The sequence below is a fragment of the Ranitomeya variabilis genome, chromosome 4, assembly GCF_051348905.1.
Source record: "Ranitomeya variabilis isolate aRanVar5 chromosome 4, aRanVar5.hap1, whole genome shotgun sequence".
In the NCBI taxonomy this organism is placed as follows: domain Eukaryota; kingdom Metazoa; phylum Chordata; class Amphibia; order Anura; family Dendrobatidae; genus Ranitomeya; species Ranitomeya variabilis.
In genome coordinates, this window is record NC_135235.1 from 331,663,863 (window position 1) to 331,681,756 (window position 17,894).

The 17,894-nt window shown below is 45.1% G+C and overlaps 1 pseudogene across 1 annotated transcript in view; it reads left to right on the forward strand.

Moving 5' to 3' along the window:
* The window catches only part of LOC143764693 (uncharacterized), a 133,503-nt pseudogene that overhangs the window by 18,553 nt on the left and 97,056 nt on the right, over positions 1–17,894 (forward strand). The window lies entirely within an intron of this gene.

Here is a 17,894-nt window from a genome sequence, read left to right on the forward strand (position 1 = left end):
ATCATCCCCACCACCCAAGCTATATTGCATACCTCCCAACTTTCGAGGAAGGGAAAGAGGGACAAAGTTAGCCGAGCGCGCAGCGCGTCGCGGCCAGTTTTAAGGCCACACTCTGACCACACCCATTTCACAACTAGTCACGCCCCAACCACACCCATTTAGCAATTCTGATCACAATTCTGATATTGTTTCATAAACAATAATTATAAACCAAAAAAAATATGGCCACACAGTGCTCCATACTGTATAATGGCCACACATGATGCTCCATACAGTATAATGGCCCCAAATGATACTGCATACAGTGTACTGGCCCCACGTGATGCTCCATACAGTATAATGGGCCCACATAATGCTGCATACTATATAATGGCCACACATGATGCTCCATACAGTATAATGGCCCCAAATGATGCGTACAGTGTACTGGCCCCACATGATGCTCCATACTGTATAGTGGCCACACATGACTCTCCATACTGTATAATAGCCCCAAATGATGCTGCGTACAGTGTACTGGCCCCACGTGATGCTCCATACAGTATAATGGGCCCACATGATGCTGCATACTGTACAATGGCCACACATGATGCTCCATACTGTATAATGGCCCCAAATGATGCTGCGTACAGTGTACTGGCCCCACGTGATGCTCCATACAGTATAATGGGCCCACATGATGCTGCATACTATATAATGGCCACACATGATGCTCCATACTGTATAATGGCCCCAAATGATGTGTACAGTGTACTGGCCCCACGTGATGCTCCATACTGTATAATGGCCACACATGATGCTCCATACTGTATAATGGCCCCAAATGATGCTGCGTACAGTGTACTGGCCCCACGTGAGGCTCCATACTGTATAATGGCCACACATGATGCTCTATACAGTATAATAGTCCCAAATGATGCTGCGTACAGTATACTGGCCCCACGTGATGCTCCATACAGTATAATGGGCCCATATGATGCTGCATACTGTACAATGGCCACACATGATGCTCCATACTGTATAATGGCCCCAAATGATGTTAAGTACAGTGTACTGGCCCCACGTGATGCTCCATACAGTATAATGGGCCCACATGATGCTGCATACTATATAATGGCCACACATGTTGCTCCATACTGTATAATGGCCCCAAATGATGCTGCGTACAGTGTACTGGCCCCACGTGATGCTCCATACAGTATAATGGCCCCAAATGATGCGTACAGTGTACTGGCCCCACATGATGCTCCATACTGTATAGTGGCCACACATGACTCTCCATACTGTATAATAGCCCCAAATGATGCTGCGTACAGTGTACTGGCCCCACGTGATGCTCCATACAGTATAATGGGCCCACATGATGCTGCATACTGTACAATGGCCACACATGATGCTCCATACTGTATAATGGCCCCAAATGATGCTGCGTACAGTGTACTGGCCCCACGTGATGTTCCATACAGTATAATGGGCCCACATGATGCTGCATACTATATAATGGCCACACATGATGCTCCATACTGTATAATGGCCCCAAATGATGTGTACAGTGTACTGGCCCCACGTGATGCTCCATACTGTATAATGGCCACACATGATGCTCCATACTGTATAATGGCCACACATGATGCTCCATACTGTATAATGGCCCCAAATGATGCTGCGTACAGTGTACTGGCCCCACGTGATGCTCCATACTGTATAATGGCCACACATGACGCTCTATACAGTATAATAGTCCCAAATGATGCTGCGTACAGTATACTGGCCCCACGTGATGCTCCATACAGTATAATGGGCCCATATGATGCTGCATACTGTACAATGGCCACACATGATGCTCCATACTGTATAATGGCCCCAAATGATGTTAAGTACAGTGTACTGGCCCCACGTGATGCTCCATACAGTATAATGGGCCCACATGATGCTGCATACTATATAATGGCCACACATGTTGCTCCATACTGTATAATGGCCCCAAATGATGCTGCGTACAGTGTACTGGCCCCACGTGATGCTCCATACAGTATAATGGGCCCACATAATGCTGCATACTATATAATGGCCACACATGATGCTCCATACAGTATAATGGCCCCAAATGATGCGTACAGTGTACTGGCCCCACATGATGCTCCATACTGTATAGTGGCCACACATGATTCTCCATACTGTATAATAGCCCCAAATGATGCTGCGTACAGTGTACTGGCCCCACGTGATGCTCCATACAGTATAATGGGCCCACATGATGCTGCATACTGTACAATGGCCACACATGATGCTCCATACTGTATAATGGCCCGAAATGATGCTGCGTACAGTGTACTGGCCCCACGTGATGCTCCATACAGTATAATGGGCCCACATGATGCTGCATACTATATAATGGCCACACATGATGCTCCATACTGTATAATGGCCCCAAATGATGCGTACAGTGTACTGGCCCCACGTGATGCTCCATACTGTATAGTGGCCACACATGACTCTCCATACTGTATAATAGCCCCAAATGATGCTGCGTACAGTGTACTGGCCCACGTGATGCTCCATACAGTATAATGGGCCCACATGATGCTGCATACTGTACAATGGCCACACATGATGCTCCATACTGTATAATGGCCCCAAATGATGCTGCGTACAGTGTACTGGCCCCACGTGATGCTCCATACAGTATAATGGGCCCACATGATGCTGCATACTATATAATGGCCACACATGATGCTCCATACTGTATAATGGCCCCAAATGATGCGTACAGTGTACTGGCCCCACGTGATGCTCCATACTGTATAATGGCCACACATGATGCTCCATACTGTATAATGGCCCCAAATGATGCTGCGTACAGTGTACTGGCCCCACGTGATGCTCCATACTGTATAATGGCCACACATGACGCTCTATACAGTATAATAGTCCCAAATGATGCTGCGTACAGTGTACTGGCCCCACGTGATGCTCCATACAGTATAATGGGCCCATATGATGCTGCATACTGTACAATGGCCACACATGATGCTCCATACTGTATAATGGCCCCAAATAATGTTAAGTACAGTGTAATGGCCCCACGTGATGCTCCATACAGTATAATGGGCCCACATGATGCTGCATACTATATAATGGCCACACATGTTGCTCCATACTGTATAATGGCCCCAAATGATGCTGCGTACAGTGTACTGGCCCCACGTGATGCTCCATACAGTATAATGGGCCCACATGAAACTACATAAATAGTAAGAAATTAAAAAATGATAGTGTTGGCCCCCTTACAAAATAGTCTGGGTGAAATGGTGGATGAGGATGAGGAAAAAGCCAATATGCTAAATGACTTTTTGTCATCAGTATTTACAAAAGAAAATCCCATGGCAGACAAAATGACTAGTGATAAAAATTCCCAATTAAATGTCACCTGCTTAACCCAGCAGGAAGTACGGCGGCGTCTAAAAATCACTAAAATTGACAAATCTCCGGGCCCGGATGGGATACACCCTCGAGTACTGCAGGAATTAAATACAGTCATTGATAGACCATTATTTTTAATCTTTAAAGACTCCATAATAACAGGGTCTGTACCACAGGACTGGCGTACAGCAAATGTGGTGCCAATATTCAAAAAGGGGACAAAAACTGAACTCGGTAATTATAGGCCAGTAAGCTTAACCTCTACTGTGGGTAAAATCCTGCAGGGCATTCTAAGGGATGCTATACTGGAGTATCTGAAGAGGAATAACCTCATGATCCAGTATCAGCACGGGTTTACTAGGGACCGTTCATGTCAGACTAATTTGATCAGCTTCTATGAAGAGGTAAGTTCCAGACTGGACCAAGGAAGCCCAGTGGATGTAGTGTATATGGACTTTTCAAAAGCTTTTGATACGGTGCCACACAAAAGGTTGTTACATAAAATGGGAATAGGGGAAAATATGTGTAAGTGGATTGAGAGCTGGCTCAGGGATAGGAAACAAAGGGTGGTTATTAATGGAGCACACTCGGACTGGGTCGCGGTTAGCAGTGGGGTACCACAGGGGTCAGTATTGGGCCCTCTTCTTTTTAACATATTTATTAATGACCTTGTAGGGGGCATTCAGAGTAGAATTTCAATATTTGCAGATGACACTAAACTCTGCAGGGTAATCAATACAGGGGAGGACAATTTTATATTACTGGATGATTTATGTAAACTAGAAGCTTGGGCTGATAAATGGCAAATGAGCTTTAATGGGGATAAATGTAAGGTCATGCACTTGGGTAGAAGTAATAAGATGTATAACTATGTGCTTAATTCTAAAACTCTGGGCAAAACCGTCAATGAAAAAGACCTGGGTGTATGGGTGGATGACAAACTCATATTCAGTGGCCAGTGTCAGGCAACTGCTACAAAGGCAAATAAAATAATGGGATGTATTAAAAGAGGAATAGATGCTCATGAGGAGAACATAATTTTACCTCTATACAAGTCACTAGTTCGACCACACTTAGAATACTGTGCACAGTTCTGGTCTCCGGTGTATAAGAAAGACATAGCTGAACTGGAGCGGGTGCAGAGAAGAGCGACCAAGGTTATTAGAGAACTGGGGAGTCTGCAATACTAAGATAGGTTATTACACTTGGGGCTATTTAGTTTGGAAAAACAAAGGCTAAGGGGTGATCTTATGTTAATGTATAAATATATGAGGGGACAGTACAAAGACCTTTCTGATGATCTTTTTAATCATAGACCGGTGACAGGGACAAGGGGGCATCCTCTACGTCTGGAGGAAAGAAGGTTTAAGCATAATAACAGACGCGGATTCTTTACTGTAAGAGCAGTGAGACTATGGAACTCTCTGCTGTATGATGTTGTAATGAGTGATTCATTACTTAAATTTAAGAGGGGACTGGATGCCTTTCTGGAAAAGTATAATGTTACAGGGTATATACACTAGATATCTTGATAGGGCGTTGATCCAGGGAACTAGTCTGATTGCCGTATGTGGAGTCAGGAAGGAATTTTTTTCCCCAAGGTGGAGCTTACTCTTTGCCACATGGTTTTTTTTTGCCTTCCTCTGGATCAACATGTTAGGGCATGTTAGGTTAGGCTATGGGTTGAACTAGATGGCCTTAAAGTCTTCCTTCAACCTTAATAACTATGTAACTATGTAACATGATGCTGCATACTGTACAATGGCCACACATGATGCTCCATACTGTATAATGGCCCCAAATGATGCTGCGTACAGTGTACTGGCCCCATGTGATGCTCCATACTGTATAATGGCCACACATAATGCTCCATACTGTATAATGGCCCCAAATGATGCTGCGTACAGTGTACTGGCCCCACGTGATGCTCCATACAGTATAATGGGCCCACATGATGCTGCATACTGTACAATGGCCGCACATGATGCTCCATACTGTATAATGGCCCCAAATGATGTTGCGTACGGTGTACTGGCCCCACGTGATGCTCCATACTGTATAATGGCCGCACATGATACTCCATACTGTATAATGGCCCCAAATGATGCTGCGTACGGTGTACTGGCCCCACGTGATGCTTCATACAGTATAATGGGCCCACATGATGCTGCATACTGTGTACTGGCCCCACGTGATGCTCCATACAGTATAATGGGCCCACATGATGCTGCATACTGTGTAATGGCCGCACATGATGCTCCATACTGTATAATGGCTCCACATGATGCTCCATACTGTACATTGGCCACACAGTGCTCCATAATGTATAATGGCCACACATGATGCTCCATACTGTATAATGGCCACATGATGCTCCATACTGTATAATGGCCACATGATGTTCCATACTGTATAATGGCTACACATGATGCTCCATACTGTATAATGGCCACACATGATGCTCCATACTGTATAATGGCCACATTATGCTCCATACTGTGTAATAGCCCCACATGATGCTTCGTACTGTATAATGGCCACACATGATGCTGCGTTCTGTATAATGGCCACACATGATGCTCTATACTGTATAATGGCCACACATGATGCTCCTTACTGTATAATTGCTCCACATGATCCTCCATACTGTATAATGGCCACACAGTGCCCCATACTGTATAAAGGCCACACATAATGCTCCATACTGTATAATGGCGACATGCTCCATACTGTATAATGGCCCCACATGATGCTGCGTACAGTATACTTGCCCCACGTGATGGTCCATACAGTATAATGGCCCCACATGATGCTTTGTACAGTATAATGGCCCCACATGATGCTGGGTACAGTATAATGGCCACACATAATGCTGGGCACAATATAATGGCACACATGGTTACCCCACCCCCATCATTGCCTTCTCCATCACTACACACAAACACCTTTCACCACGCACCCTCGCAGCAGCCGGCAGCTTCCACTCCCACGGCGCTGAATGATGTCATCCAGCTGCGCCGCTGACTGCTCACGTCGCTGCAGCTGTGATATGCCACTGATAAAGACCTCTCCGTGTCTCCTGTGCCAGTCAGTGTCAGAGTGAGGAGCAATATCTGCTCCGATCCGACACAGCCAGCGTCCGCTCCGTACACCTCGTACACATGCGACTCCGCTCCATACACCTCGTACACACACTACTCCGCTCCATACACCTTGCACATGCGGCTCAGCTCCGTACACCTCGTACACACACGCCTCCACTCCGTACACCTCGTACACACACGGCTCCGCTCCATACACCTTGTACACACACGGCTCCGCTCCATACACCTCATACACACACGGCTCTGCTCCGTACACCTTGCACATGCGGCTCCGCTCCGTACACCTCGTACACACACGGCTCCACTCCGTACACCTCGTACACACACGGCTCTACTCCGTACACCTCGTACACACACGGCTCCGCTCCATACACATTGCACACGCTGCTCCGCTCCGTATACCTTGCACACACGGCTCCGCTCCGTACACCTCGTACACACATGGCTCCGCTCCATCCACCTCGTACACAGACGACTGCGCTCCATACACCTTGCACATGCTGCTCCGCTCCGTATACCTTGCACACACACGGCTCTGCTCCGTACACCTCATACACACACGGCTCCTCTCCATACATCTCGTACACGGCACCACTCCATACACCTCGTACACACATGGCTCTGTACACCTCTTACACACACGACTCCGCTCCATACACCTTTCACACGCTGCTCCGATCCATACACCTCATACACACATGGCTATGCTACATCCACACTGTAAACAACTCCTGACCTCACACATACCCGCTTACCCTCGTCCGGCACCAGGACAACCAGCAGAGTCCTGTACACGGTGTTCCTCTCGATCATGTGACCCCCTGACTCCTCCCATCCTGTAACTTCATCACAGGTCCTGTGCGCACAAAGCAGCCAATAGGTGGTGTGCTGCTCTGCGGGTGCAGGGACTCAGGGAGCTGACCGGGTGAGATTACACACCTCCCAATCAGTGCGGAACAACTAATGTCTCGCCCGGGATCGCGGGGCTGACTGTCAAAATCGGGACAGTCCCGCTGGATCCGGGACGGTTGGGAGGTATGAATATTGTTCTCACAGTACCGCTATCCCCAGCACCCTCAGTATAATGTTCCCACAGTACTGCCATCCCCCACACACAGTACAATCTTCCCACAGTATCTCCATCCCCTACACGGTATAATATTCCCAGACTACCGCCATCCCCCTAAACACAGTATAATGTTTCCACATTACCGCCATACCCCACACACTGTATAATGTTCTCACTGTACAGCCATCCCCCCAAACAGTATAATGTTCTCACAGTTCCACCATCCCTCCACACAGTATAATATTCCCACAGAGCCGTCATCCCCCCAGACGGTATAATGTTCTCACAGTACAGCCATCCCTCCACATACAGTACAGTATAATGTTCTCACAGTACAGCCATCTCCCCTCACAGTATAATGTTCTCACAGTACAGACATCCTCCACACAGAGTATAATGTTCTCACAGTGCTGCCATCCCCCCCACACAGTATAATGTTCTCACAGTGACGTCAAGTAAATAAGGCAGCACACTGCAGCGCTGAAACATGCAAACATGAAACATGAAAACTGAACTGCATTACTGCACTAGAAATATGAAAAATTAGAGCGTTTAGCGCATAAAAATGGCCAATTTTATGTGTACCTGGTAGCCACTTTAGGGCATCTCTCGTATACCTGGTCCTACGCTTTCCTTTCCTCGCTGAGAATAAACGTCTCCATCTGAATGGGTACCTGTGAAACCTCTTCTTAGACTAACATTCTCTCTTTCTGTGGAGGGGTAATGGACCTGTTGCGATTAAAACATTTGTGGCTAAGAGGCGGAGTGATCGGTCAGAAGGCTAAAGAATACATTTCAAAAAACTGACCGTCACATCCAAACATAGACTAAGTGTGAACAGGTGCTGAACCTAGAGTCACCAACTCGTATACAGTCAAGTAAATAAGTCAGCACACTGCAGTGCTGAAACATGCAAACATGAAACATGAAAACTGAACTGCATTACTGCACTAGAAATATGAAAAATGAGAGCGTTTAGCGCATAAAAATGGCCAATTTTATGTTTACTTGGTAGCCACTTTAGGGCATCTCTCGTATACCAGGTCCTACGCTTTCCTTTCCTCCCTGAGAATAAATGTCTCCATCTGAATGGGTACCTGTGAAACCTCTTCTTAGACTAACATTCTCTCTTTCTGTGGAGGGGTAATGGACCTGTTGCGTTTTAAACACCTGTGGCTAAGAGGCGGAGTGCTCGGTCAGAAGGCTAAAGAATACATTTGAAAAAACTGACCGTCACATCCAAACATAGACTAAGTGTGAACAGGTGCTGAACCTAGAGTCACCAACTCGTATACAGTCAAGTAAATGTGGCGGCGGCCGGTGCGGCGGCGGCCGGTGCGTCGGCGGCCGGTGCAACGGCGGGGTCTGCGCGGTGAAGGTCTGTGCCGAAGGTGCTGGAGTGTGCGGGGGTCTGCGGGGCTGTGCGGCGGCGGCGAGCGTCTCTGTGTGCAGGCATCGTCCGATGGGACTACAAGTCCCATCGGGCTCTGCCTGCTACAGTGACAGTGAGTGACACATTAGCCAATGATGGGACAGCAGTAGTCCCATCGTCCGGCTAGTGTGTTGAATGTAAAAAAAAACAAAACACACATATACAATACATACATAGAACACACATACAGGACATGCAACATGAGACATGCAGCATGCAAGGGCATGTGACAGCATGCGACATGTACCATGTGACGAAATGCAGCATGCGACATGTGACGACATGCGCCATGCAGCATGCGACGACATGCACCATGTGACGACATGCAACATCTGACATGCACCATGCGACATGTGACAACATGCAGCATGTGACAACATGCGACGGCATGCGCCATGCGACGGCATGCAACATGCGGCGACATTCGACGACATGCAGCATGCGACGGCATGCAACATGTGACATGCGATGACATGCAGCATGCGACATGCACCACGTGACGACATGCAGCATGCGACGACATGCACCATGCGACATGTGACATGCACCATGTGACAACATGCGACATGCGACGACATGCAGCATGCACCATGCGACGACATGCACCATGCAATGACATGCGACGACATGCAACATGTGACATCATGCGACATGCGACGACATGCGGTGACATTCGACGACATGCAGCATGCGACATGCAGCATGTGACATGCAGCATGCGACAACATGCACCATGTGACATGCAGCATTCGACGACATGCGACATGTGACATGCAGCATGCAACATGCACCATGTGACAACATGCGACATGCGACGACATGCAGCATGCGACGACATGTGACAACATGCGACGACATGCAGCATGCGACGACATGCACCATGCGATGACATGCAGCATGTGACATCATGTGACATGCCACATACGGTACATACATACAGTACATACATACAACATACATACAGACATACAGTACATGTAACATAGAGTACATACTCACCACCACTTGTCACTTTGTTTCCCGAAGCCAGTGTCACCTATAAAAAATATTAAAATAATAAGCAAACAATATACTCCCTGATCCGCAGAAATCCAATAAAAACGAGTGTCCCACGACGATCTCCCGTGGAGAGCAGGAGCATCAGCTGATGCGACTGCTCTCCAGGGGCTCCAGGAACACACTGAGGGGAGGAAGGTATCCTTCCACAATGTATTCCTCACAATGTATTCCTACACCCCTGTGAGATAATAGTCCCTGGTCTCACTTTTGGCATTGCTGTGTGAAAAAGTTCCCACGCAGCTTTTTGCCATAAAGTGAGACCAGTGAACTATAGTAACCTCTCAGTGATGCACTGCAGGAGCCATTGCCTCCTGTAAGTGTGTCACTGAAGGTCCTATAGAGCAGTGACATCACCCAATGTCACTGTTCTATAGGGGAGATCGTCGTGGGACACTCGTTATTAATTGGACTACGGCGGACAGGTAGTATACGGTTTATTATTTTACGTTTTTTGCAGGCGAAGAACTTTGGTAAGTATGGTGAAATGAAGAATATTAAAATACTTTTTTCCTAATGTTTTTGTGTTTTATTAACCCTTTATTACTATTGGATTAATAACGGATAGGCGTCTTATTGACGCCTCTCCGTTATTAACCCGGCTTAATGTCACCTTACAATAGCAAGGTGACATTAACCCCTTATTACCCCATATCCCACCGCTACACGGGAGTGGGAAGAGAGGGACTAAGTGCCGGAATTGGCGCATCTTACAGATGCGCCATTTCTGGGGCGGCTGCGGACTGGTATTTGTAGCCGGGGGGGGGGCCAATATCCATGGCCCCTCTCTAGGCTATGAATATCAGCCCGCAGCTGTCTGCGTAGCCTATCTAGCTATGAAATATAGGGAGACCCCACGTCATTTTTTGGGGGGGGTACCCCTATTTTAATAGCCAGTAAAGGCTACGCAGACAGCTGCGGGCTGATATTCATAGCAGGCTGCAAATATTTGCCCCCGGCCGTCGGCTTTCCCCCTCTGGCGCAGAAAATTTCGTGGGAGCCCACGCCATTTTTTTTTTTTTTTTTTAACTGAAACATTTTGTTCATTAACCCCTTTCTGCCAGATGACGGAATAGTACGTCAGCTGGCAGTATCCCCACGCTTTGATGTGGGCTTCGGCGGTGAGCCCACTTCAAAGCCGCAACATGTCAGCTGTTTTCAATACAACAAAAAAAATGTACTTGATCGCTAAACGGCATAGCGAGAAAAAAAAATCAAAAGCCAAAATTATGGTTTTTTGGTCGCCGCGACATTGCACTAAAAAGAACGTATCTGCACAAAAGTGGTATCATTAAAAACGTCAGCTCGGCGCGCAAAAAATTAGCCCTCACCCGACACGATATCTCAGAAAACATAGGCGCTACAGGTATCAGAAAATGGCGCAATTATTTTATTTCTTTTTAGCAAAGTTTTGAAATTTTTTTTACCACTTAGATAAAAAATAACCTAGACGTGTTTGGTGTCTATGAACTCGTAATGACCTGGAGAATCATAATGGCAGGTCAGTTTTATGCTCTGTGCACACGTTGCAGATTTGGGTGCAGAATTGTCTGCACAAAATCTGCATCTCCTTGCAGAAAACGCAGCTGCGTTTTGGATGCATTTTTTTCACGTTTTTTTCATGTTTTTGCGTGGTTTTGATGCGGGTTTTTTGTGTGGTTTTGATGCTGTTCTTGGTGCGGTTTTTGGTGTGTTTTTTACGCGGTTTTGATTCAGTTTTTGCTGCAGTATTTGTTGCTTTTTTTTTGCGTGGTTTTGATTCAGGTTTTTGATGTTTTTTTATGCAGTTTTTGGTGAAGATTTGATGCAGTATTTGGTGCGGTTTTGGTGCGGTTATGATGCAGTTTTTGGTGCAGTTTTTGCGCGCTTTTGATGCATTTTTTAATTTTTTTGGTGCGGTTTTTGCGTGTTTTTTGTGCGTTTTTGTATGCGTTTTTGAAAGCGAAATAAAGATGTATTATTGAACAAAAAAAAAAGATTTGTGATGTCATTTCTGTCCAACCTCCTCTTTTACATTTGTCCAACCCACACTCAATTACACACAGATATATAGACATATAGATGATAGATGAAATGGATAGACAGAGCTACATATAGATAGATCTATAGATGCATACATCTATCTATTCCTATATCTATCTGTAGATATATGTGGATAGATATATCTATTGATAGATGTATGGATAGTGTAGGGTGCGTGTCCACTGTCCGGATTATATCCGAATTAGCTGCAGATTGGATGCTGCGTACTTGTAGTCCCATTGGATGATCCCCGCACACACCCGAACAGTCCCACACACACCCGAACAGTCCCGCACAGCGTCGCACACGCCTGAGCAGTCCCGCACACACCCAAACAGTCCCGCACACACCCGAACAGTCCCGCACAGCGCCGCACACATTCAAACAGTCCCGCACACATCCGAACAGCCCGCAGACCCCGCACACACCTGAACAGTCCTGCACAGCGCCGCACACATCCGAACAGCCCGCAGACCCAGCACACACATACACGCACACCATCACTGCCCACACACTTCCCTCCTCCCGAACTGCAGCGTTTCTCGGACCAACATCCGCATCTAAACTGCAGATCTTTTTTACATCTGCGGTTTTGCTGCGGATGTGCCCGACTCAATGAAAGACTATGGGTGCAGAAATGCTGTAGTTCGGCACAAAAGAAGTAACATGCTGCAGAAAAAAAAAAAGCTGTGTTTCGGTGCGGCCTTTTTCGCAGCATGTGCACAACAAGTCTGCGGCTCCCATAGACTTACATTGGTTGTTGTGCTCTACACTGCGGATTTGATGCAATTCTGTGCAGCAAAAAACCCTGCGGATCTGCAATCAAATCCGCAACGTGTGCACACAGCCTTAGCATTTAGTGAACCTAGCAAAAAAGCAAAGCAAAAAACAAGTGTCGGATTGCACTTTTTTTGCAATTTCATTGCACTTTGACTTTTTTTCACATTTTCTGTTACACGACATGGTAAAACCAATGGTGTCATTCAAAAGTAGAACTTGTCCCGCAAAAAATAAGCCCTCACATGGCCATATTGACGGAAAAATTATGGCTCTGCAAAGAAGGGGAGCGATAAACGAAAAAAGCTCCAGGGGTGAAGGGGTTTAGAAACATGGATATGGACATATCTATGGAAATAGACATAGATATACAGATATATCTGTATGTATCTATCCATCCCATCTATCTATCTATCTATCTATCTATCTATCTATCTATCTATCTATCTGTCTGTCTGTCTGTCTGTCTGTCTGTCTGTCTATCTGCCTGTCTATCTATCTATCTATCTATCTATCTATCTATCTATCTATCTATCTATCTATCTGTCTATCTCATATCTATCTGTGTGTAATGGAGTGTGGGTTGGACAAATGTAAAAGAGGAGGTTGGACAGGAATGACATCACAAATCTTTTTGAAGCTAGAGGAGTGAGGGGTTTGGGTGTGTTTTGGAGTGGGTTTGCCAGGTGCAGAGTTACAGGCGAGTGCAATGCATCATGGAACTTGTAGTATTAGAGCACAGTAAGTCAGGAGAAAGGAAGTTGTCGATTAACCCCATGAGAGCTGGATCCAGCACTGAAGATGTGCTGCTACAGCATGATAAAAGGTAATATTGCTAAAATAAAGACAGTGGATGTTTTCAGTGGCACATAATAGCAAGATTTATGAAAAAAAAAATGTAGTGGACAACTTCTTTAAGTAGTTAGAAGAACTAAGTGAGCAAATAAGCGACAAATGTCCAAGAGACAGACTCCTGGAAGTAATACCTTCATTACAAAACGCGGCGGGGTTCCTAGCAGATGCCGCCATTGATTCAGTACGATTTGCTGCCTGGGCAAGTGCCCTCTCCAATTCAGGCAGAAGAGCATTATGGTTAAAAAATTGGAATGCTGACTTCCAATCAAAGGTAAAACTCTGCGCGGTACCATGCGAAGAACAATATTTATTTTCAAAGGCAATGGACAAAATTTTAGAGAAAGCGGCAGATAAGAAAAAGCATTTCCCTCCGCCCCCTTCTTTAGACGCTGTTGGACTGACTCAACGATCCTTTCGGGGATCAGGTAAAGCAGGCCGAGGCCGGCCAGGGGATAGATCCATACGAGAAAAGACCTGGAACGACAGAGGATTCCTCTTCAATAAGCCCCCTCATAAATCAGACCCTAAGCAACAATGACGCCAGAGTCCGGGTGGGGGAAGGCTTCAGTTTTTTGTCCATCAGTGGGTAAAGCTACAACCCTCACAATGGGTAATCAACCTATGATCCAAAGGCCTACGGTTAAACTTTATCACCCAGCCTCCTCAGCGAGTAAAATTCACCCATGTGGTCAAAAGAAACCAAATTACACTAGAAAGGGAAATCCATCTCTTTTGGGAAAAATAAGTCCTTGTAAGAGTGCCACCACAAGAGATAGGAAACGGCTCTTACAGCACCCTGTTCCTCACGCCAAAACCGGATGGTTCACTAAGAAAAATTTTTAATCTTAAAGCCCTAAACCGACACATCCGAGTAGAAAAATTCAAAATGGAAACTCTAAAAACGGCAGTAAAATTACTGTATCCGGGCTGTTACATGGCGGTAATAGATCTTACAGATGCTTACTACCATGTACCAATCTGCATAGAACATCAACAGTATCTTAGGTTGGTGGTACAGCTGGAACAAGTTTACACCCATCTGCAGTACCAGTGTCTTCCCTTCGGGGTATCAGTAGCCCCTCGTATCTTCACGAAGATAATTTCGGAAATAGCATCCTACGTGAGGAAAGAAAATATTCTTCTAGTACCCTACTTAGATGATTTTCTTCTTTTAGCAGACAATCAGGAAGACTGCATAAAAGCTGTGACAAGAGTACGAGATATATTGTCCATGTTGGGATGGATAATAAATTTGAAAAAATCGAGAATGGTTCCAACCCAGATACAAGAGTTCCTTGGGATTCAGTTAAATTCAATCAGACAAGATTGTGTCCTTCCAGACAGGAAAGTTGAGGCCATAAAACAAAAGATAAAGCAAACACAGGCGGCCCAGTCTGTCTCAGTGAGTGAGGCCATGTCCCTCCTAGGTATGCTGATGGCAACAATTCCGGCGGTCCAATGGGCACAACTGCATTCAAGGGAATTACAGTGGCAGACCTTGTCAGAACATGCAAAAAAACCCTACAACCTAAATCGGAAAATCACATTATCACCACAAGGGCCATCGCCACATCCTGGGCGGAAAGGGCAAATGCATCTATAAAACAAATCTGCAATTCAGCGGTATGGTCTTCACCCTCTACTTTCATCCACCACTACAGGCTAGATCTGGGGCTATCAAGTCTTGCCTTTGGGAGGAAAGTGCTATCTGCTATTGTCCCACACTAGGAGTCTTTTCTATTTCTTCCTCTCATGTATCGGTGCTGTCATGGCTATCAAGTCTTGCTTTTGGGAGGAAAGTGCTATCTGCTATTGTCCCACCCTAGGAGTCTTTTCTATTTCTTCCTCTCATGTAACGGTCCTGTCATGGGGAAGGGAAAAAATGATAATTACTTACCGGTAATTTGATTTTCCAGATCCATGACAGCACCGCACTAATTCCCGCCCTATATTGGTGATGGTTGTGTGATTCACAAAAAAAAAAAAAAGGATAATATCCACATAAATGTACAAATTAATAATAAGTAAATAACCTTTGGAGGTGAATGTAATGTACATATACCCAAACTAATAAAGCGATTACCTTCCATACTCTGTAAACAAACTGAGGAGAGAGGTACCGCCCCCATCTTTTATCTCCACTGCAGGTTTCCTGTTCCTGGGGGCGGGAGCCATCTCTCATGTAACGGTGCTGTCATGGATCTGGAAAATCAAATTACCGGTAAGTAGTTATAATTTTTCTAGAGGGATTATTCCAACTGTAAAACCTCAGACCTTTTATATATGGCCACGTGCACCTGCTCCCTAGATTATGTAGGCAAAATGAAGAGGATGTAATAATTAGAAAATAAAAAGTCAGCTCACCCATTGAATCTCCAGGAACTGGAGCACGAGAAGTCTGTAGTGCAGCAGGAAAAGTAATCGATCAGGAAAGAAGGTATTTCTGCTCCTTTTGTCCCATAAAATCTGTATTTAATTGAAGTAAATTCTTTAAAATAATAGCATGCAGCATATGTATGTCACCAGCCACCAAGGGGTTAGCTTGTATGGGCACATACGTTTCTAACCTTGCGGTTCTTAGTTATTGCATACCACATAAATGACAAATCGACCTTACATATAACATCCTGCTGCGATCAGGTGGTCAGAGTAATTAATCTAATCAACTGACTTTCACCTGATGAAAGGAACAAATTTTGCTTGCAGAAAATCTAGGTTTAAAAACAAACAACACTGCATCATAATAAGACAATAAAATAATTACCGTAATGTGCTCTATGTGCTAGAATTGCAATGAAAAGTAGGAGAGGGGGAAGACAAGTGAAAATGTATATATAATGATATGTAAGATCATGTTTGATATTCATTCCCATAGGTATTCTTGTACGCCAATTATAATAAATCCACCAGGATTCTCTGTTTAGTAATTTTCTTTGATGAAAATTATTCTCTTACATATACCTATGCCTATACTATACTACACCTCTTAGGCTACTTTCACACTAGCGTTAACTGCAATCCGTCACAATGCGTCGTTTTGCAGAAAAAACGCATCCTGCAAAAGTGCTTGCAGGATGCGTTTTTTCTCCATTGATTAACATTAGCGACGCATTGCGACGGATTGCCACACGTCGCAACCGTCGTGAGACGGTTGCGCCGTGTTGTGGCGGTCCGCCGGGAGCAAAAAACGTTACATGTAACTATTTTTGCTCCCGACGGTCCGCTTTTTCCGACCGCACATGCACGGCCGGAACTCCGCCCCCACCTCCCCGCACTTCCCCGCACCTCACAATCGGGCAGCGGATGCGCTGGAAAAATGCATCCGCTGCCCCCGTTGTGCGGCGGAGACAACACTAGCGTCGGTGACCTCGGCCCGACGCACTGCGACGGGCCGAGCCCGACGCTAGTGTGAAAGTAGCCTTAGAGGTTTGGAGACTCTTTCTATCCCTATAACTTTACACATGGAAGTATCCACATTACGATGTATTGAAAAATGCTTTGTGGCTACTGAACATTTACAGTAACTACTTTTTTGTTGGCAGCATCAGAAAGATGACGTCTGATTCTAACTTTTAATTGATTAGTAGTACAACCTACATATTGAACATTATAAAAACAAACAAGTTAATAGTCCAGTTACACTAGATTTAAATTCATTATTATTAAAAGCATATGATTGCAACATAAACATGTGCGATGTCCACAGTTATAATTACCTATAGTATGTAACCATGTTTTCTCAGGCAACTAAGTTTTCTAGATATAAATATTTGGAGACAAAATATCTCCCAAAGAGAGTGCTTTTTAGCAGAAAACCTAATAGGGCTAGATAATATGGTTTTCAAAGTCTCATCCTGATGTAATATAGGAATAATTTCTGTATAATCTGATATATTATGATGCAGTTTTTTTGCTTGTTTTTAAACCTAGATTTTCTACTAGTAATATTTGTTCCTTTCATCAGGTGAAAGTTGATTAGATTAATTACTCTGACCACCTGATCGCAGCAGGATGTTATATTTAAGGTCGATTTGTCAGTTATGTGGTATGCAATGACTAAGAACCGCAAGGTTCAAAACGCGTCTGCCCATGCAAGCTAACCCCTTGGGGGCTGGTGATATATATGCTGCATGCTATTATGCTGTTATGTTAAAGA